This window comes from Pipistrellus kuhlii, unplaced genomic scaffold (assembly GCF_014108245.1).
Source record: "Pipistrellus kuhlii isolate mPipKuh1 unplaced genomic scaffold, mPipKuh1.p scaffold_m20_p_3, whole genome shotgun sequence".
Lineage (NCBI taxonomy): Eukaryota > Metazoa > Chordata > Mammalia > Chiroptera > Vespertilionidae > Pipistrellus > Pipistrellus kuhlii.
Window position 1 is genome coordinate 19,335,589 of NW_023425529.1, and position 21,976 is coordinate 19,357,564.

At 41.3% G+C, this 21,976-nt stretch overlaps 1 protein-coding gene and 1 long non-coding RNA gene across 7 annotated transcripts in view; one reads left to right on the top strand and one right to left on the bottom strand.

Annotated features, from left to right (window-relative positions):
• Positions 1 to 21,976, bottom strand: part of DUSP16 (dual specificity phosphatase 16) — an 84,793-nt gene that overhangs the window by 55,401 nt on the left and 7,416 nt on the right. Inside the window, exons 2-3 of one of the 6 annotated variants that reach the window (XM_036457834.2) lie at positions 6,053 to 6,169; positions 4,527 to 4,627 (exon numbers count right to left, since the gene is read on the bottom strand). The exons of 1 other annotated variant lie outside the window; for it this stretch is intronic. The gene's annotated coding sequence lies outside the window, so the exon portion shown is untranslated. Of the gene's footprint in view, positions 1 to 4,526; positions 4,628 to 6,052; positions 6,181 to 11,335; positions 11,392 to 12,531; positions 12,827 to 21,976 lie in introns of those variants that run through there. 4 more of the 6 variants (XM_036457833.2, XM_036457835.2, XM_045587759.1 and 1 more) reach the window with 4 other exon arrangements.
• LOC118730143 overlaps positions 13,815 to 21,976 on the top strand; it is a 29,620-nt gene continuing 21,458 nt past the window's right edge. Inside the window, exons 1-2 of the long non-coding RNA XR_004991377.2 lie at positions 13,815 to 14,554; positions 15,351 to 15,482. This is a non-coding gene — a long non-coding RNA (uncharacterized LOC118730143). The remainder of the gene's footprint in view (positions 14,555 to 15,350; positions 15,483 to 21,976) is intronic.

The window sequence follows — 21,976 nt, forward strand, 5'->3', positions numbered from 1 at the left end:
AAGCCCAGGAAATGATCCATGATGTGCATTACACGAACCAGGATCACCCCATTCCCCTTAGCCATACACTCACTTCCCTGGTCTTTCCTGTGGGAGGGGGCAGACTGGTGAAACAGTCAAGCAAACGACACTAAAGAGAAAACTGAATGGATGCTTCTGAGAAAGATCTTGTTCTCTGTTAGGGAAGCAATGGAGGAAGGATTGCTTGATCTGTCTGTCCCCCTTCCTCCTTCTTGCCATGAGAAGGGATGTGATATCTAAGGCTGAGGCAGCCAGTTTATGAGCTGGTGGCAGTAAATGGACACACAAAGGAAAGCAGAATTAAAGCCTGCAGAGACCATGAGGACACTGCTGAGCTGCCAGACCAACCATGAGACAACATACCCCTCAACTTCTCTGAACTGCGTAAACAACTCATGGGTTAAGCCTCTTGCTGGTGGCTTTCTGCTAATTACAACTGAAAACAGTCCTGAGTTTAAAAAAAAATAAAAAATTCTGTGGTATGTATGACTGTCTCCAGTCCTGTTCTGCCCAATCTCATTCCCACTACACACACACACTGTTTATACTTACATGCAACTAAAAAGTGACAGGACTGTATTCTCCTGCACAGTTAACAGACTAGTTTAAATACTTAATAGTGAGTACCTCAACTGTATAACCCTAGTAACATAAACGTCATCAGTAAAGAAAACATTTGAGGAAAAACATCATTTAGAATCATGTTTGTTTTTTATTACTGGCTTTGATCATTCTTTCTGGCATCTCAAATCCTTTATGGAATTAAGTACCACATAAATAACAAAACTGATAAATGATTTCTTTTTTAAATAAACTCTTTAATCATAACTGTCTGTTAGTAAAAAAATAAGTGTTATAATTTTATTCTTGATTTTACAGCCACAAACATGGCCCAGTCAATATTTTCACATATTGATCCTTATAACCAAAGCTTAGAGACTAACTTGTACTGCACCAAACTCATGGCACTGCTGTCTTCTCCCACTAGTTATAAAAACAAGTTGAATACTGGCAAGACATTAAAAGTCAGGCTATCCAGTACCATTTTTTTTTATTTCTTTATTTTTAATTTAATTTTTTCCATTACTATTTTCCAGTACCATTTTTTTAAATAGTTATTTGAACCATATTTTGATGGAAATCTTTCAAATAAAGTTCATCTCCATGACTCCTGTTACGGCCATCTTTGAACTTCCCCAGATCCCATCCTTCCGGTGTCCGGCACATGGAAGAGCCCAGCTCACCGATCTTCCTCTCTGCCCTCAAAGCTTATCCCCACCCTGTCCACAGTCTACAGTTGTTCCCATGAAGACTGATGTCTACTCCATTTTCCCCTTTCACAATTTCTTCTTTCTAACCTCATGTGTCTTGTAATCCCTCAGCTTGCTTCCTCAGAGAAAAAAGGTCAACAGCTTCCCCAGTTGGAAGGAACAAACAACTGTCATGAGCATCCATGCTCCTCTCAAGTATGTTAGCATCACTGCCCTGCTGTCACTCAAGGCAAAAATGTCTGTAATCCTGATATAAATGAGTGTGAATACTGTATTTTATACATATATGTGTGGGCTCAGTGTTTTTATCGTTTAAAAACACAGGGAGAGGAAATACTCATTTTTTGTTAAGTTGCAGTAAAGCGCCTTTACCAACTCTTCCCCTGTATATCCTTTATCCCACCACTCAACTCATGCTGTATGACCTTTTACCCAATATGGTCTCTGGGTCACCCACACACTAGCATAGTCTCGTCTTCCTTGATAATTAACCAGTTAAAATTGAAACATTACTTTATTCATTCATATAGATATCTATATTAGACTGCTCTAAAAAATATGCAAAAAAAAAAAAAAAAAAGATAAAAGAAAAGGATGCAGGTTCAATTCCTGGTGAGGGTGCAAAACTAGGATGCGGGTTTGACCTTCCCCCAATCCCCCCGCCCAGGGCACATAAAGGAAGGCAACAGATAAATGTTTCTCTCTCTAAAATCAATAAGCATGTCCTCAGGTGAGGGTTTAAAAGAAAATAAAGAAACAAAACTGAATGTTTTAATAATTGACATGATGAGCTCTTTCAAAGCCAAAGACTGTTTTCAAATTAGAAATGAAAAAGCCCCTGAAGCATGATACAAGGTATGACTATCCGACTGCACTGGTTGGAGCCACACAATAGCTGAGAAACCAATAGGGCTTTGTATGGCTCACACTGCTGAATGCCTGCTGGATGGAAAGTCAGTAAAAGAAATTATGGCAATACCACTTATCAATGATGCAGTATCTCATCAAATTAAATACTTTACTGCTAAGTGTCTTAAGGATAGTACTTTTGCTTTATAAGTGGACAAAGCCATAGATGTGGGTAGACTTACTGTTTTGTTTTTATTATGCCAGTATCCAAGCCAACTAACCATCAAAGAAGGTCTTCCTTTATGTGAATGCTTGGCAACAAATACCAGTACTGCTGAATAACTGAAAGTATTAAATAACTTTCTGAATCTCATGATTTATCCTGAAACAACATGTTGATATCTGCTCTAATGGTACAAAAGCAATAGTGGACAAAATGCAGACACTTTCATGAATCAAAGCAGGGATAACAAAACTGTACCAGTAATAATTATATTTCCCACTGACTATCAACCATATTTTTATAATGCATCACATATTTTTAATATAATTTATTGATTTTTTATAGAGAGGAAGAGAGAGGGATAGGGAGTTAGAAACATCAATGAGAGAGAAACATCGATCAGCTGCCTTCTGCACAACCCCTACTGGGGATGTGCCCGCAACCAACATACATGCCCTTGATCGGAATCGAACCTGGAACCCTTCATTCAGTCCGCAGGCCAAGGCTCTATCCATCGAGCCAAACCGACTTTGGCAACCATTTTTTAAAAACCAGTTCATCTTAATATTTTTGATAAAGTAAAAATTATAAATTTATTTAAATCTTAATCTTGAGAACTTGGTCTTTTTAACATTCTGTGTGATAAAATGGGAGATACACACAAAAATCACTTCTGCTACATACCTAATACAATAGCTATCTTAAAGAAAAGTATGTATGCAAACTGAGTTGGGAACTAAACTACACATTTTTTTCATAGAATGCTATTTTTGCTTAAGAGAGTGATTGGAAGACACATTACAGTTTATTCAGACTCAGGTATTTGGCAAACGTTCTTCTCTAAAATGAATAAAGTGAGCCTGACACTTCAAAGAAAAACTGAATATATCTGTTGCCAATGATAGAATTTGAGCTTTTGAGGAAAAGAATGGAATTTTGGAAAACTTGAACTCAACACAAAACTCTTTGCTTCCCAATTCTTAAAAACTTTTTTGACTAAATTGATATTATTTAATGTTATTTGTTAAATGTTGTATAAGCAAATAAGTCAGCATTTGAAAGATCTGCCCAACTCAGTAAACCATTATTTTTTCAAGTGACCAATGTCTAATGTTATAGAGTTGCATACACATCAAAGATTCAATACATTTTTAATGTTACAGAGCACAAAAATTTCACTGATATAGTTTCAAAGTTAACATTGCAACTAATCTTTAAGAATCTATCACAATTACACAAAAAGACACTGAAATACTCCATGCACCCTTTTCAACTATGTATCTGTGTACAGCTGGGTTTTCTTTATATACTTCAAACAAACAACACATACAACAGACCGAATATAAAAGCATTACTGAAAATCCATGTCTCCTATTAAGCAGTGCATTAAAGCTAGTGGCAAAATGTAAAGCAATGTCACACTTCTCATGGTATTTTTTGTTTTGTTATTTATGTTAACCTTTAATGAGTGTATTATTTTTAAACTGGACACTTTAAACATTTCTCAGTGTGTTTTATATTGATAGACATAGTCCACATAAACAAGTATCTTTGGGGTCCTCAATAATTTTTAAGAGTACCAAAATGTTTGAAAACTGCTGGTTAAAGAAGAGCATTTATAAATACCCTATCTAATAAAGAGGGAATACGCTAATTGACCCTCAAGCCATCACAAAGATGGCAGGGCCCACAGCCAGTAAGGAGGGAATATGCTAACTGACTGCCTCACCCTCAAAGATGGCAGCGCCCACAGCCAGTAAGAAGGGAATATGTTAATTGACTGTCACGCCCTCAAAAATGGTGGCACCCACAGCCACGAGATGGCGGGGCACAGTCCCCTCAGCCCCACCAGGGTGGCAGGTGTGCTACTGAACCAAGTCCGACTCCAGGCGGACCCAGTCGCTCTGCATGCCTGCCTCCTGAGTCCCCAAGTTCCCTCAGCACCCCAGCTGCCCGGGGCCAGCCCAAGGCGCAGGTAAGCAGGGCTGGCCGAGGCAGCAGCAGAGGTGTGATGGGGCATCGCCTTCCCCTGATCACCAGGCTGCCTCCCTTCCCTGAGGGCTCCTGGACTGTGAGAGGGGGCAGGCCGGGCTGAGGGACCCCCTCCAGTGCATGAATTTTCATGCACCAGGCCTCTAGTGTATATATAAGAAAACAGGTACCTGAAATGAATCAGATGACCTCGGCTCCAGTTATAGCAGTTCTTACTTGCTTTGAGATTTGAATAAATCACTTAGTCTCTCTAAGTTCTTGGTTTCCTCATCTGTAAATGGATAAAAGACAAAATATGAAAAAACAATTAATAAGCTACAGGTATATATTACAAGGTCACAAAGTTACAAGTTTTAAACAGTTTTTCTGACCATATTTTTACAAAATTCTTCCTTAAAAATTATTATTGAAAGCATAACATAGAAAATGCAGAGTGGAGATTTTTGATTAGCCAATTAGCTCAAATGTCTACCTACATAATTTTATTGTATTAAAGTTCTTTCCCTAGTTATAATTGTAAAGTATAATCTAACTACATAGTTAAAGTTCTTTCCCTAGTTATAATTGGTAAAGTATAATTTAACTACCTAGTTAAGCTAATTATGATTATTTCCTAATATACACAAAGTACAGAAAATACTAACAAACCCCAAGGTACCCATTACACAGTAATAAAAAAATTTGTCAATATTGTTTTATTTCCCATTTCTGTGTTTGTGCCCATTCTAAAGTTTTTTAAAACAAACATTAGTCATGATTTCACTTTACCTATAAATACTTCCACATGCACCTTTAAAATATGATACTTTCTTAATATCACTATAATACCATTAATATGGATACAAGTTTGCCCCCAGCCCAGCCTGTACCCTCTGGAGATCAGGGTCCACCCCTTGGGGGTTGTCCGACTGCCGGTTTCAACCCGATCTCAGATATTGGGCCGAAACCAGCAGTTAGACATCCTTCTCACAATCTGGGACCACTGGCTCCTAACTGCTCACCTGCCTGCCTGCCTGATTGCCCCTAACTTGCCCCCTCCCCCGCCAGCCTGATCACTTCTAAATACCTCTGTCTGCCAGCCTGGTCACCCCTAACTGCCCCCCCTGGCCTGGTCGCCCCTTAGTGCCTCCCTGTCAGCCTGGTCACCCCCAACATCCCCCCTCTGCCGGCCTGTTCGCGCCTCACTGCCTGCTGGTCTGTCGTTTGGTCATCCCTCAATAACCTCCCTGCCAGCCTTGTAGCCTCACAGCCTGCTATTCGGTTATTACTGTGAGGGCCAATTTGCATATTAGCCTTTTATTAGTATAGATTCTTAAATACCATCTAATACACACTCCATATTATAATTTCCTGATTGTCTCTAAAAAAAAAAATCTTTGTTAGTTTTTAGTTGGTTTGTATCATTAAAATATGGTTCTTACCAGTTCATTTGTAAGAAACACAAAATTTTTAGTAAATGCTAAGAAGAAAGAGAAAATAATACCATGATTAATGTGCCATGTGCAGTTTACAAAACAAAGTCAAGAACTGTCTTCCTGAAGAATGTGCTTCTCCCTCAACAAAACAACAGAAAAAAATAAAAGAAACCCACTACAAAATAGGCCATACTGGTGACACCTCAGTATTCTGAGAAGTAACAAGAAGAGGACACAGATCAGCTGCTCAGGAAGAGACCGAGTTGATAGGAAACAACCACCTGCATTTTGGAAAAGATGAGGTCAGGTCAGTCACAGGATCAGGCAAGCTGAAGGTCAGGGTCCAGGTTCCAGAGTGAGCAAGCGGCTCCAACAAGTCAGGTAGGTGGTGCCCAGGGCTGTAAGGCAACCAACCCCCTTCAGGTTTCAACTCAAAACAAAAACCAGTGCTGTAAGCTAGAATTGTAATGGAACCGAGATCAAAAGGTTAACAGTTGTGAGAATTAGTTCAACGTACTTAGCAAACATTCATCAAAAGCCGACTCTACCAGGTTATCCTAGAATGAGTTGTCTGTTTTTTTGTTTTTTAATCCTCACCCAAGAATTATTTATTGATTTTTAAAGAGAGAGGAAAGGAAGTAGAAAAACATCGACAAGAGGTAAACATTGATCCCATATGCACCCAGATGGGAGATCGAACCCACAACCAAGGTATATGCCCTGACCAGGAATTGAAACCACAACCTCGTGGTGCACGGGGTGGCACTCCAACTGAGTCACCAGGCCAAGGCTGGTATTTTTAAATGTATACAGCAAACAATAAATAGCATATAGTTCTCTACATATGTCTTTACACATTAATCTTAAGGGGAAGAATGAAGATATTTGATTTTACCATTTCAATTTATAGTGCAGCTTTTTATCTAAAAATCACAGTTTGTCCCACTTCTCTGAAACAAATCTGAATTTTACTGTTCTTCCCAAATATTCCTGAAGAGAACCTGTCATGTTAGCTTTCATCACACACACACATCATGGACCCCCAGCATTTATATCTACTGTACAATCCTTTTCTAAATGGAGTATTTAGTTTAGAAGAAAATCAAGAGAATGCTAAAGAATTTCCTACATCCTTTGAAAATTTTCTTTTTCATAGCTTTACCCAAGTGCATCAGAATATACTAGAGATAAAAAATTGATTACGTGCATATAGAAAACTTTTTTGAAAGATTTGGTTCTGTAGATATAGACACTTAATATAAATTCTTTTTTGAATCCCTTACCTCAATTTCACCTATAATTTTTTATGTTTAAAAGTCTAGAAAGAGTGAAGGGGAGAGAACATATTTCTTTAAGAATGCTTGAGAAACACTTCATAAATGTGTCCAAAAGCAAGAAATAGTTAAGCCGAAACCGGTTTTGCTCAGTGGCTAGAGCATCAGCCTGCGGATTGAAGGGTCCCGGGTTCGATTCCAGTGAAGGGCATGTACCTTGGTTGCGGCCACATCCCCAGTAGGGGGTGTGCAAGAGGCAGCTGATCGATGATTCTCTCTCATCGATGTTTCTAACTCTCTATCCCTCTCTCTTCCTCTCTGTAAAAAATTAATATATATTTTTTAAAAGAAATAGTTAAGAAATTTTTAATTGGCACTGTAAAGGGCATCTCCTAAACAATAAAACCCAGCAGTCAGATCCTGCAGTAAGAACCCAGACTTCCCCATTTCAGAACTGACACTTTGCTTCAGGTTACTACTATTTGTGGAGAGTAAAAATCCCAAGTTTAAGACAGTATTTCCAATGAGACCATTAACTTCCCTACAAATCTTTAAGGAGATATAACTAAGCACATGAAATACAACACAGTCCAAATTTGCTTTTCAATTCCTATACCTTGTGGACAAGACCCAGAGAGGACTCACCCTTTAACCTATTTTACCCACCTGGTAATAAAGCTGAATAGCTTATTTATGCTCTCTGTGCATCTTTTTTTGTTTCCTGTGCTGTCATACAGGTACCATCAAAACAAACTCTCCTTGGAATTTAGCTTCACACTGTAACACTAGAGGCCTGGTGCACGACATTTGTGCACCTGGGGCAGAGGGGGATGTCCCTCAGCCCGGCCTGCACCCTCTCTCAGTCTGGGACCCTCAGGGGATGTCCGACTGCTGGCTTAGGCCTGCTCCCCATGGGGTCCTTAGTGCTGCTATGGAGGTGGGAGAAGCTCCTGCCACCACCACTGCACTCGCCAGCCATAAACCTGACTTCTGGCTGAGCGGCGCTCTGACCACCAGGGGGCAGCTCCTGCGTTGAGCATCTGCCTACAGTGGTCAGTGCGCGTCATAGGGACCAGCCATTCCCCGGTTCGGTTGATTTGCATATTAGGGTTTTATTAAATAGGACTGTGACACTGATCCTTAATGGAGAATCTAACCTAAGTATACAGCCCAGTACATCACAATCCTAAGTAAATTATAAACAATATTAACCTCATGTAAAAACATGAGACTTTTAGCAAATGGCAGCAAAAATAAATTAACATAAATTGTTTATGAGGAATTAAAGACTCGAAGCTTATGTGCTTCAATCTAAAAAAACTAACAAACATGTAGGTTTCATTTTTAAAATTGGTTAAAGATGAAGTTAATGTGTAGACTTTTATTCAAATTAGTTTGGATGGCAATAAATATTAAGCTTTATCGTTAGCATTATTTATCAGGATATGATGGGCAAATAGATTATTCACAGAGTAAGTGGGGCTGATTATCTTCACAAAACACCACCACTTGACATGAGATTTTCCATGTAATGCTTATTTGTTTGCTGTCCTCCCATCTTCTCCCACTAGAAAAGTAAGCTCCATAAGGGCAAAATAAATTGTCCTTTTTCCACTCTATGACAGTGGCTAGAACATAATAGATAAATCTGCTGAGTGAAGAAATGAATGAATGGCCTCCTCCTTTGACCTCCCCACTTCCTTTCCTCCATACACATGTTAACAATCCTTTAAAACTGGGGTCAAATTCTATTATCTCTATGAAGGTTACTTCCCCTAATCCTCCCATCTCCTTCTTTATACCATGAGTTTGGCACTTCCCTGCTGTCTGATAATTGTTTTACCTTTGCATATTTACATACCTCCATTAAAATTCTTATAATCCTCTCCTTATTAAAGGTATGGACCCATTCCTCCAACTTTCGGTGTCCACCTCAGTACATGTAAATAGTAAACCACTTATAAGTGCTTGCTTGATTGATTTATATCTGTAGTTAACTTAGAAATACTAGTAAATTGATAGATTCAGCTTTTTATAACCCTTTCCAATAACGCAATTAAAATTGCAATGAGTCCCCCTGTATTTTAAATTTGTCTTTGGCAATTTCAAGTTTTACACGCTCATATAATTATAACTTATGCTCATAATTTATTTTTTCCATCCTTCCTCCCCCAAAATAAAAATGTTTATGAAACAAAAAATCTTGTGACTTTTTGGTGATATCTAACCCCAATCAAGAAAGAGATGAAGTTTCATTGCTCTCTTCTTGTTGCTGAGGTACAGGAGGGTATTTTTTCTCTTTATGCCTTTTTCCTTTCATGCCAAGGTATATTCTATTTCCTTCTTTACTGACCATACCCCTTGGAAACCTTTGATATATATATATATATATATATATAATTTAGCCTGTCTTTGGTAATCTCCTTAAATACTTCTTTTTGAGCCACTCTTGCCCCATCCAATCATTTACCGTATTTAAATTTCAAAGTCTCTCTTAGTCTGCATGATAATGGCCTCTTCTTAAAGCCTGAGCCTGCTTCTTTAAATTCGGCAACCTTCAAGTGGCCAATCTTTAATTACCAGGGCTAATGAAATGTACAAAAATATCAGATTACCTACAAAACACACATACACACACACACACACACACACACAATCAATTTTAAAAAATGACATCTGGCTTTGGAATATGTCATATGTGCCTTTGGGCAAGATTTAATTTATTACAATAATTATGTTTTTACTTAAGCCAACATTATTAACATTTTCTTTTAAGATGATGGGTATCTGCTTTGGTTTTAAATCTTGATGTAGTTAATTTAAAAAAAATCAAGTATCAACTGTGATTTTTTTTTTCCTATGAAGCTCTTTTAACTAGCTTTTTCAATCTGTTAAAATCTGTCATAAAATCTGGTTTCTGTTTTCCCTGATTTATCTTCTCCCTTTTCTTGGGATTCTGATCCAAATCAGCTTTCCTATGTTAATTTACTTCTTCAATTTAAAGTGCCATTTGCTTGCGAACGCAAAGCATTTTAAAATATTAAGTGTCCAGGGAAATTTTTAGTCCAGATAACACATGATAAAAAAAACATCACTTTTTTTTGTTTTGTTTTGTTTTTGTTTGTTAGATATTCCAGGAAAAGTTGGGTTTCTAAGATAAATTTCACTGGTAATTCCAGCAAATTATATTTAGTAGGATATTATGATTGGTTGAAAATGAATATTGGACAGCTATGTAAGTCAACTCCATCAATACTTAATCCCATGGACCAAAACTATGGAATTAAATTCCCAATATAGACATTTGTAGAAAATAACATCAAAACAAACTCACACATCAACCCTGGCCCTTCTGTCCCCAGCCTAAACTCAGCACCCACCTCAGTCCTCATCTCTGCTTCACTTCTACACCTAAGTTTTAAATGTATGAGAAACACGACTGAGTTAACAGGCTCTTCTGTTTCCAGTTACTGCCATTAAGCTTTTGGCCAGAGATCCCTCATCCTCAAGTTTACATGAGTGTTTTTTACTTTACAGGTACTCATCTAAATGTAAGTTATAGTGATAGTGCTTGAACTGACTTTTTCACACACTAGCCTCCATATTGCCAGCAGAATGAAGAGTAAATTCATTTTTAATTTTCTCCCATGTGGAACTTTGATAAGTACAAATTATTTTACCTAAAAAAAAACCAACTTTTGGGCTGGTGGAAGTTAGCCCAAATTCTTACGTAAAATGTTAAATATTACCACTGCCCCAAATTTTTTTAACAGCAATCTGCCTCAGTCCTCAAACGCAGTAAGTTCTATAACTTTTTTTTTAAAAAAAATTCTTTTCACGGTGCCTAGTCACATTTTGACTAAAATACCTACACAGACCCGCAAGTTCTCAGTGTTTCAATTTACTTCTTCAGGTTGCTGCCTTCACCAAACACATAACTCCACAAGTCTCAAAATTACTGTCTCCCCAATCTGGGTGTCCACCAATACACACTGTTCTCAAGGGAAAGTAAATTAAAAGGTAACGCAACTGGTAAGAATTCTTTTCTTCTTTTAAAAAATGAACCTTAGCTTTTAAAATCTCTTGTCTTGATGGAGTTCAAAATAGTACAAATCCTTTGAAGAAACACTTGTCACCTTATGGGCACTTCAAATCAGCCCCACCAAGAGGCATTTTTTTCTGACAGCCCAAGTACCCCAAATAGGAGTCACCAGGTCTTCCGTGGGTGGTAAATTTCACATACACACACATACACCACACCACACACCACACACACAAAAAGAAACATACCTGGTCATTTTCTAAACAGGTTTGATAGGTTTGGTTCACTTGTAAGCGCAGAGTGTTTGCTTACAGTCTTTTTAAAGCAGAAGTGGCAGCCAGAACACTGGGTAAACACAAACTTGAGTTTTTAAAGCCCTGCATCTCTTAACTCTCCACTTCCCCTTCGTTCGAGGGGGGGCCGGCACACACACACACACACACACACACACACACACACAGCACACCCTAGGGCAAAGGAGATTATGCAACAGGTTTTCCCTCTCCGCGGGATGCATCGCCCGCCACTCAGAAGTGTGCTTTCTCACAACAATCTGACACCCGTAAACTCCAGGGCCTCTGCAGCGAACGTGTAATCATCGGGTTTAGCATTCTGCACACCCCATTGCCTTTAAGATCTACCCATAGTTTGTCAAGTTAACTGCGTGTGTGTGCGTGTGTGTGTGTGTGTGTGTGTGTGTGTTAGAAAATAAACCCCGGTGTTGCCTAAATAGTTCCCTCCCTGGTGTTTTATGACATGAAACCACACATGATGATAAACAGATCTTCGGTTGTCTCCTCGGGTTTTTTATGAGTATGTTTTGTTTTGTTTTTCTTTTCTCGTGTTTTAGGACTAGTGTGAATAAAGAAGTCACAGGCACCCTGGGTCCCCCAACATCATGCACGCCTCGGGGCTCTCGATTAAAAAACTGGGTTGTCGGTGGGTCGGTTTGGTCTGAGCGAGCAGCGCCGTCACCCCGAGGGCGAGCCGGGGAGAACGGGGGCCGGCAGGCCGGGGCCCCCGGGGCGGGCGCGCGGGCGGGCGGCTTGTGGAACAGACGCGTCCGGGAGGGAGCCGCTTCGCCCGCGAGCGTCCCGCGTCCCGGACCCGCGGGCGGCCCGGCCCCATCGCACCCGGCACCGCAAGAGACCCCGCGCCGGCCGCCCGCCCGCCCGCCCGCCCCCTCCCCGCGCCGGCCGGCCGGCCGGCCCCCCAGCCAGGCCTACACCCCCCCTCCCCAACCCCCGCTTCAAACGCTCGGTGGCCCGGGCCGCAGCCGCCCCCACCCTGCCTCCCCACAAGGTTGGCGCGAACGCCGGGCGGGCACGGAGCGCGGCGCCCGCCCCGGAGCCACGGGCGAGCGGCGGAGGCGGAGGTCCACGCCGGCCCGCGCCCGCGCCCTCCCGCCCGCACAAGCCCGCGCGGCCGGCCCGAGGCCACTTACTTGCGGGGCCGCCGACCTCCCGACTCCCTCGGGAGGGGGAGAGGGGCGGGGGACGAACGTTGTCGCGGCGGCAGCGGCGTCTCCCCGCGGCCCCCGCGCCGCCGGGACCTGCGAGGCGCCGCGGCGGAGCCCGTGGGGCGGCAGCGCTCCCGCTCGCGTGCGTCCGTCCGGCCGGCCGCGCGGTCGGTCCTCGTCTTCGCTTCACTATATTATCTTCTCCTGCTCGGAGGGGTGGGCGGGGGCGGGAGGGAGGCTTAGGGAGAAAAGAGACGTTTGCAGATTTTTCTTCAACCCCCCCCCCCCACCTTCCCCAAGTCAGCCTTGAAGAAAAAAAAAAAATGTTGAAAGGAGTGAAGTTGGGGAGGTGGATGGAGGTGGGGGCCGCCGCGTGGGGGACGTGGAGGCAGGCGGGGAGGAGAGGGGATGATAATCGTTTAAAAACTGTCCAAAGCCGTCCCCCCCAAAAAAATAAAAATAAAAATAAAAAAACAGGGGTACACAGAAAGGGGGGGGGGGGGAAGGCGACGGTGGGGGGGCGGGAAGGGGGGTTGGGGGTAAAAAAGAGAAGGAGTCGCTGGTCAGGAAACTTCAAGCGCGGATGAGGTCATTGGTTTAAAAATAAAGAGATGGCGTCACTTGAAACCAATCCCAGTGAATGAACTCAGCGGAGCCCGGAGGGGGGGAGAGGAGGAGACAGGCGAGGGCAGGGCGGGGGGCGCCGGGCGGGGCCGCGCGCTCCGCCGCCTCCTCCGCCGCCCGCCCATCCCGCGGCCGCCCGGGCCCCCGCGCGCGCGCGAGGGGAGGGTCGGGTCACGTTCCGCCGCCGCCGCCGCCGCCGCCGCCGCCGGAGTTGGGCGACTCCGGAGCAGGTTCCGCAGGCGCCGCTGGGAGGAGCCGGGCGGCCGCGCGCTCTCCTCCCGACGCGCCCGCGCGCCGCCGCCGCCCGCCCCCCCCCCCCCCAGCTCCGGGCCCGCGACCTCCCCGGGGTCCGAGCGCCCTGGCTACGCGCACTCGGCGCTGCGCCCCAGCAGGTATTTCAAGGGTTTCCCCCCCACGACCCAGGTCCCAGAACCCAGGACCCGGCAGCGCCTTTTCCTCCGGCTTGGGCTGTTTCCAGCGGCCTCAGCGGCGTGAAGAAACGCAACAAACAATGATTTGGGAGAATTACAGCCACTCTTTTTTTTAAAAAAAAGTCTGACGAGGAAAGAGAATGGGCAGGTCCTTGAAGAAAAATCGCGCTCGATGTTGTCAGGCGTTAATGTTTGTGGTTGAATGCTCCCCCACACACACCCACCCACTCCCATGAATGTTCCCAACATTATTTTACTTGGCTTATATTTTTTTCTTATACTTGTTTATATGTTCAACTTGAATGAGCATGAGCAGCCAAAAACAAAATTCTAAAAAATGTTTTCTACATGGAATAGTGCAGAATCGTCTTTAAATCAGACCAGAAGTTCACTGCCTCTGGAGGTGCCTGGCCCTGTGATGTAGCTCTATACCCTTGGTGCATTTTTCTTATTTTGGATTCATTTACAAATGGCTTTGTTTTGGAGACACATTGCACACTTTGAAAAACTGGAGATCTGAGGTGGTGACAAACCAGGACGTGGAATCACTGAATAGGACAATCGGAGCTTTATTCTAGTTGTTCTTTGAGCATTTGAGCATGAAGCTGCCTCTACTGAGAAGTACTCACGTGGATATCACATAACAAAGATGTGATTAATGACGGAAAAGCACACTGAGAACGGACTGCTCCGGGCCAGAATTTATGTGTAGGAATAATCTGGCTCCTAAAATATTCCATTTGCAAAAATGTACTACATTTGGGACCTTGGTCCCTCAAGGCATCTGTCTTGTGGAATGTCCATGTGGACACTGCCTAAGGGACTTTTTTTTTTTTTTTTTTAATTGGCTCAAGAACAGAGAACCAGGTTTGGGTGGATTAGAAAGATAAAACGTCTCCATACTGTCTTTTCTGCCTTTAACGCACACTGGCTAGGATTGGTAAACATTTAAGGTTAGCATTACCTCTGGGAACTTCCAGCTCGTCTTCTAGAGGAGAAAAAAAGGAGTCCATTTGGAAATGGGAGACCACTGAGCACTTCACCTGGTCAAAAAGCAGGAGGCCCATGGATGGAGAGCCCACATTCTACTGTCTTTGACCTCTAAGACTCCAGCTAAGGGGAAGCAATCTCTCTCCCGCGGCTCCCTGTCCTCTGGTGGCCAGCAGGTGTTACTGCAGCTTGCATGGGATTATCTGAGCTCAAGGAAACCTCTAAAAATCTAGCCATAGACCTGCTGGTTTTAGAACAGTTTTGAAGGGGTAGTTGGAAAGGATCTGCATCTCAAGTCTGCGTAGCTGGAGGAGCTGGGATTTGGGGAAAGGGAGGAAAAGAGAGAGAATCCTTGTCCTAGAGGTAGAGAGCATGGATCTTGCCTGGCTGGTTGAAAGGCTCCTTTACATGCTGCAGTAACACAATAAGTTATAAACACTAGGTGATTTATCACTTATCAATTTAGCAAAGATTGTTAAAATAGTTAATCCCAGGATTGGGTCAAGAGTGAAGAAACGGGCCTTCTTATTACCACAGGTTGGAGTATGAATTGGTATATGTGTTCTGCAGGGCAACTTGGCAGTGTGTTTTAAAAATAGACACCCAGCAATTCCATTTTAAGAATTTATCTTAAGGAGATAACAGTGCTATTTTCAAAGACATATAAAGAAGGATATTAATCATAATCTAAAGGGTAGCTAACATTTATTGAAAACTAATCACTTAATCCTCACAACCATTATTACCTCCATTTTACAGTTAACATGCTCAAGGTTGCACAGTAAATGGAAGGGCTGGGATCTGAATATCCTGTACTACACACCTAAGTGGAATCAATATTATAGAGGCCTTATAAGCTATGCCAAAGGAGTCAGGCTTTAAAGACTTAAGGTAAGCAATGGGGAAGTCACTGAATGATTTTAAGTAGGAGAAATGACAGGATCAGATCTGCATTTTGCTATATAAAGAAAGGTTTGGTGGGGAGGACATAAAGCAAGATAAGAGACACTTGTATAAGTTAGAGAATTAAATATAAGTAAAGGCAGATTCAAAAGATATTTTAAAAAATAGAATCAAAAGGGTTTGGTGACCAGTTAGATCTGAGCTGTTAAGGGGGAAGGTAGTTTGGCTGACTCCTAGATTTCTATCTTGAGCTAATGGGTGAATAATAATGTTGGTTGGTGTGGCAGTTGGAGAGGTGGGAAGTTGAAAATTTTTTTTAAATATATTTTTATTGATTTCAGAGAGGAAGGGAGAGGGAGAGATAGAAACATTAATGATGAGAAAGAATCATTGATTGGTTGCCACCTGTACACCCCCTACTGGGGATGGAGCCCGCCATCCAGGCATGTGCCCTTGACCAGAGTCAACCCTGGACCCTTCAGTCCGCAGGCCCACGCTCTATCCATTGAGCCAAACCAGGTAGGGCAGGAAGTTGAATTTTAAGCATGTTGACTTCAAGGTGTCTGTGGAATCTCTCAAGCAAGCATGTCAAATTTGTGACCAGCGGCTGAGGCATGCAGCCTGGCGGCCTCGAGTTTGACATACTTGCATCTATGTATCTGAAGCTCACCAACCCTGTTTAGCCAGGAGATAAAGATTTGGGATCCCTTTGGCATATTTAGTTGCAGTCATGGCCAGGGGATGAGATCATGCAGTGAGAGTAAAAGAAAGGTGTTGGGAATCAAGGGAACACTGATGTTTCAAGAAGAGAAGCCTACAGGGAGGCTGAGAAGGAGAAACTAGAAAAGCAGTGGACATTGCTGTTACAGAAAGCCAAGAAAAGAAAGTTGCAAGCAGGAAAGAGCATATTTCCAGTGAGTTAATACTTAGAGAAGCCCCATTAGATAGATTAAAAAGTCTTTGATTTAGCAATAGTGACTGTGGAGAGAATGGTTTAATTGACGACAATCTTGCTTCTGCAAGACTTCAGTGAGTTGAAAAGGGAATAAGAAGGAAGAAAATGGAAACAGTAGAATAAAAACTACTCTTTCAAAAAGCTTGACTGTTAAGAGGAGGGGGTGGGGGAAGGATAATGCCTAGCTACAGACAGATATAGGACATTTAAACCCTACAAAGATCCTAATGTCCTGATAACCAGACTGTTTGTTTTGATTTAATCAAACAATTAATTATAAACAAATAATAAAGAAGTACCCTGAGAAATTATAAGTTCTCACTTACAAACTCAGGAAAGTAGCAGATGGACTTTTGCTATCTACAACCCAAACATTATTTTCAGTATTATGTAGGACATACATTTGGGGTTTAAGTCGAGGTTGTTCTAACAAGTCTTTTAATAACTGTGAAGTAAAATATTAAGAATAAAAGAACTATCATTCTAACATGAGGTGCATTCATCTTTCAAAAGGTTGAAAAATTCTTGTATAACCAGAAAAGAATGATGGTGGTAGTAGGAGGGAAAGTAAACAAATGAAAGGCTAAAAAATATTTGTGAATTTTGCTTCTTTTCTTGTGATCCTAAAGGAAAATAATTGGAATGAACACAGTGATTCCATTTTTGCTCTAATAAAAGGATATAAAAGTAAATGTCTGTTTTGGGAGATCAGGGATTTCTAAGTAATTTTTCCATTTTCTGAGTAAATATAGGTTTCAAGTTCTCAGTGGCTTTCTGGACTAACAATGATAACATTCAATAACATTCGTTTTTATAAATGTAAATAAACATTTACCTTTAGGAACAAACAGTCTTTAACAAGTAACTTAACCTCTGTTTAGTGTTGGTAAAATAGCAAAATAGGATATTCTGACTCAGTCACAAAAAAGTACTTTTTAACTTTGTGTAAAATCTGTTTTTTAATGTATGGAAGATAAAGGTCTAGTCTTCTTCAGGTGATTGAGTTTTAGAAATATCTTAAACTGCTACTGTTAAAAAAAAAAACAACTTATAAATTAAATGGAATTTGAAAATAAACTAACATTGCCATCCTGTATAATAAAGAGGTAATATGCAAATTTACCCTCACACAAAATGGCCACTCCCATGTGGTCAAAGATGGCCACCACAAGATGACTGGCAGAGGAGGGTAGTTATAGGCAATCAGGCCAGCAGGGGAGGGCAGTTATGGATGACCAGGTCTGCAGGTGAGGGCAGTTGGGGATGACCAGGCCTGCAGGGGAGGGCAGTTGGGTGCAATCGGGCCAGCAGGGAAGCAGTTAGGCATCGATCGGGCTGGCAGGCAGGCGAGCAGTTGGGAGCCAGCAGTCCCGGATTGTGAGATGGATGTCCAACTGCTGGTGGGTTCCAGATTGGAGAGGGTGCAGGATGGGCTGAGGGACAACACACACACACACACACACACACACACACACACACACACACCTGAGCCCAGTGCACAAATTTCATTCACGGGGCCTCTGGTGTTAAATAAAATACACAACAATCAACTCTTTTGTACATGTTTTATACTGGGTTTTTAACTCTTGTAATAACCCTAAGAATTAGGTATTATTATTATCTTCCTAATTTACAGTGGAGGGAGTTAAGGCTAAGAAAGGGGTTAAAGAGTTAGCCCAAAGACATATAGCTAGGAAATAGCAAGTTAGAATCCACAGGAGGTTTTGTTAAGATAAACAAAATTACAATATATATGGCATTAAAAATAACAAAAATACAAAATAGAAGGCATTCAAAATAACATTATAAGAAATCTTAGAATGCACTTCTATGATTATTGGTCCAGTTTACCCAGATATGTGCTACAAAAGCTGGTGGAAAATGAGAGTTCACTGAGCTGAGACAGGATAGCAGGCTACAAATTCCAGCTACTGACTGTGTGATTTGAGGGACACTTTGTTCCCTCATCTGTAAAATGAAGGTTATTCATACAAACCATCCAGAGCTGTTGTGAGGTTCAAATGAATACCATGTAAAGCACCAACTTAATACATAACCCACATGGTAGACAATCACTACATACTGATTCCTCCCTTTTTAGGAATACTATGTAGAGCTGACTTAGATATTGAACGATAGAGTCAATTGGGATATTAAAAGAATGGGGAAACTCACAGGAAGAGAAAACACACAGAAACCCAGGAGGGAAAGAGTATTTAAAATGCTTTAAGTGAAGCAGAACATTTTCATTGAATTGTATATAATAAGCCTGGAAAGCAGTTTGGGGCCAGAGTATATAGGGCCTAAGTCAAATAATTTAGCTTTTATAAATATCAGGGAATGGCAGAAAGTTTGACAGACTCAGTGAGCACCAAAGCCCCACTGAAGCAAGTCTTGCCCCATGAGGGTATCTTCAGCACAGAAGTTCCCCCATCATAGACACAATTGATCCTCACAGCCAATTGGCGTGGATGTCAATTCCTCCCAGTGATACCAACAACAATTAAGGCTTAACTAAAATAAGACTGTGCACACAGCCCACAAAGGGGTGCACCAAGAGTGTCCACCTCAGGTAATTAGGGAGACTGAGCCACTGGGCCCTATAGGACATCTAGCACACAAAGCCATGCTATCAACACAGGGAAGCAGCCAAAATGTGGAGACAAAGAAAAGGGTCACAAATGAAAGAAATGGAGGAAAACAAACCACTGGATATAGAGTTCAAAACTACAGTTATAAGGTTACTCAAGAATCTTCTTGAAACCACAATAAATTTAGTGAGACCCTTGATGATATGAAAAAGGATCAACTAGAAATTAAGCATGCACTGACTGAAATTAAGCATGCACTGACTGAAATACAGAGATCCAACAGACTAAAGGATCCCAAGAATCATGTCAAAGACTTGAAATACAAAGAAGCAAAAAACACCCAACCAGAAAAGTAAAAAGAAAAAAAAATTCAAAAATATGAAGATAGTGTAAGGAGCCTCTGGGACAACTTCAAGCATACAACCATCCAAATTATGGGGGTGCTAGAAAAAGAGAGAGAGCAAGATATTGAATACCCATTTGAACAAATAATCACAGAAAACTTTCCCTTCCTGGTGAAAGAAATAGATTTACAAGGCCAGGAAGCACACAGAACCCCAAACAAAAGGAATCCAAAGAGGACCACACCAAGACACATCATAATTAAAATGCTAAGGGCAAAAGACAAAGAGAAAATATTAAAAGCAGCAAGAGAAAAACAGTTACCTACAAAGAAGTACCCATACGACTGTCAGCTGATTTCTCAACAGAAACTATGCAGGCCAGAAGGGAGTGGCAATACATATTCAAAGTGATGAATAGCAAGAACCTACAACCAAGATTATTCTACCCAACACAGCTATCATTTGGAATTGAAGGTCAGATAAAGAGCTTCACAGATAAGAAAAAGCTAAAGGAGTTCATCGCCACCAAACTATTATATGAAATGCTGAAGGGTATTCTTTAAGAAGAGGAAGAAGAAAAAGGTAAAGATAAAAATTATGAACAACAAAGTGACAATAAATACATAACTATCAACAAGGAAATCTAAAAATCACATGAATAAAAAATCTGACTAACAGAATAAACTGATGAATAGAATAGAATCAGAGGCATAGATAGGGAGTGGACTGACAATTCTCAGAGGGAAAGGGAGTGTGGGGTGTGGGAAAAGACTGGACAAAAATCATACACCTATGGACAAGGACAGTGGGGGGCATTGGTAAGGGCAGAGGGTAGGATGAGAACCCAATGGAGGGGATCTATGGGGGAAAATAGAGGAACAACTGTAATAATCTGAACAATAAAGATTTATTAGTAAAAAAAAAATATTGCTGCCATTACACTGTCCAAGGATAGACTGCTGGGGACATTTGGGAGTAACTTCTCTGGTTTAAAGGTTTGGACTTAGAAATGGATAGGATAAAAGTGGGATTTTAGGTGGCTTAATCTGACCAAAGCATATTAGAAAGATATAAAAAATAAAAAAGGGGGGGGGTCATGAAATAAGGTAGACTATATTGGGTTACGGCAACAATTCTGGCATAAGTCAAAAAGGGCCAAGACTCGTTCAGTGGCAATTGGCTTGGAAAGAAAACAGAAAGTGCAAGAAATAGCACAGAGGGAGAATTGAGAGGACTTGTTGATTCATGAGCTACGGAGGGTGAATAAGATGAGTAATGAAAGATGTTGTTAAGGTATTACCTTTGGCCGTTTATATAAGCTTCAATTTCCTCATTTATAAAATGGGGTTAATAATTTTACCTTCCTCATAGGGTAGTTCAGAGGATTAAATACATTATGTCTAAAACAATAACTGGAATGTATTCTCAGTAAGTGTTAGCTGTTATTGTTTTTATAGTTGTTGAATCTAGATGACTTGATTAATAACAAAATTCTTTTTTCTTTAATATTTTTTATTGATTTTTCACAGAGAGGAAGAGAGAGGGATAGAGAGTTAGAAACATCGATGAGAGAGAATCATCAATCAGCTGCCTCTTGCACACCCCCCACTGGGGATGTGCCCGCAACCAAGGTATATGCCCTTGCCCGGAATCGAACCTGGGACCTTTCAGTCTGCAGGCCGACGCTCTATCCACTGAGCCAAACCAGTCCTGGCAATAACAAAATTCTTAAAAGAAATAGGAAACAGGGTGGAGGTCTGAGGTTGAGGAAGGTGGGGTTGGCCTATATTTTATGTCAAACTTAGGTTTATGGCATACAGTGAATTTCAAATGTTCAGCAAGAAGCCACCACTGGCCAGTGATGCTTTTAACGACAGGTACATGCTAGGAAGACTCTATATTCATGAGAAGCAGACATATGGAGAGTAGATATCCACCACAACCTCCATTTACTAGTAGAAATTACCATAACTAATGCGCAGTCTCTACATGTTTCAACTTCCTGGCTGAATGCTCTCCAGACAGGACAGATAACATGGTAGCGAAGCACGAAGGTTTTGGAACCAGATCTGTTTGAATCCCAGCTTTTCTAACTATTGTCTGATTTCAGGAAAATTAACTCTCTAAGCTTCAGTTTTCTTATTTATAAAATGGGGTAATGAAAATTGTCACCTCATAAAGTTAATGGGAGGATTCAATGAAACTAGTTAAGTGAAAACCTTTAAGTGTATTAATTTCATAAATAAAATATGTAATACAAATACCAAATATGTCTATTATTCCTGAATCTCCTGGAGGTTATTAGTTATAGTTATATGTCTTTTCCACCCTTAGGGGGCCAAATGTCAGAAGCATTCTTACCTAACTTTGCCTCCTTGACATTGATTTTCAGCCTCTTCCCAGGTCTCAGTCCTTCGGGAAATTTAAGGGTTGCCCACGATTGTGTGAAATCCCAGAATGCCAGGCAGCATCTTTTGGGCAAAATGGTCTGTCAGGCTTTGTTTGGAGAAACCTTTTGTACTAGTGACCCAGTGCATAAAATACATGCACATTAAAAGGGAATTAATTAGAATAAATATTTTAATATTTGCT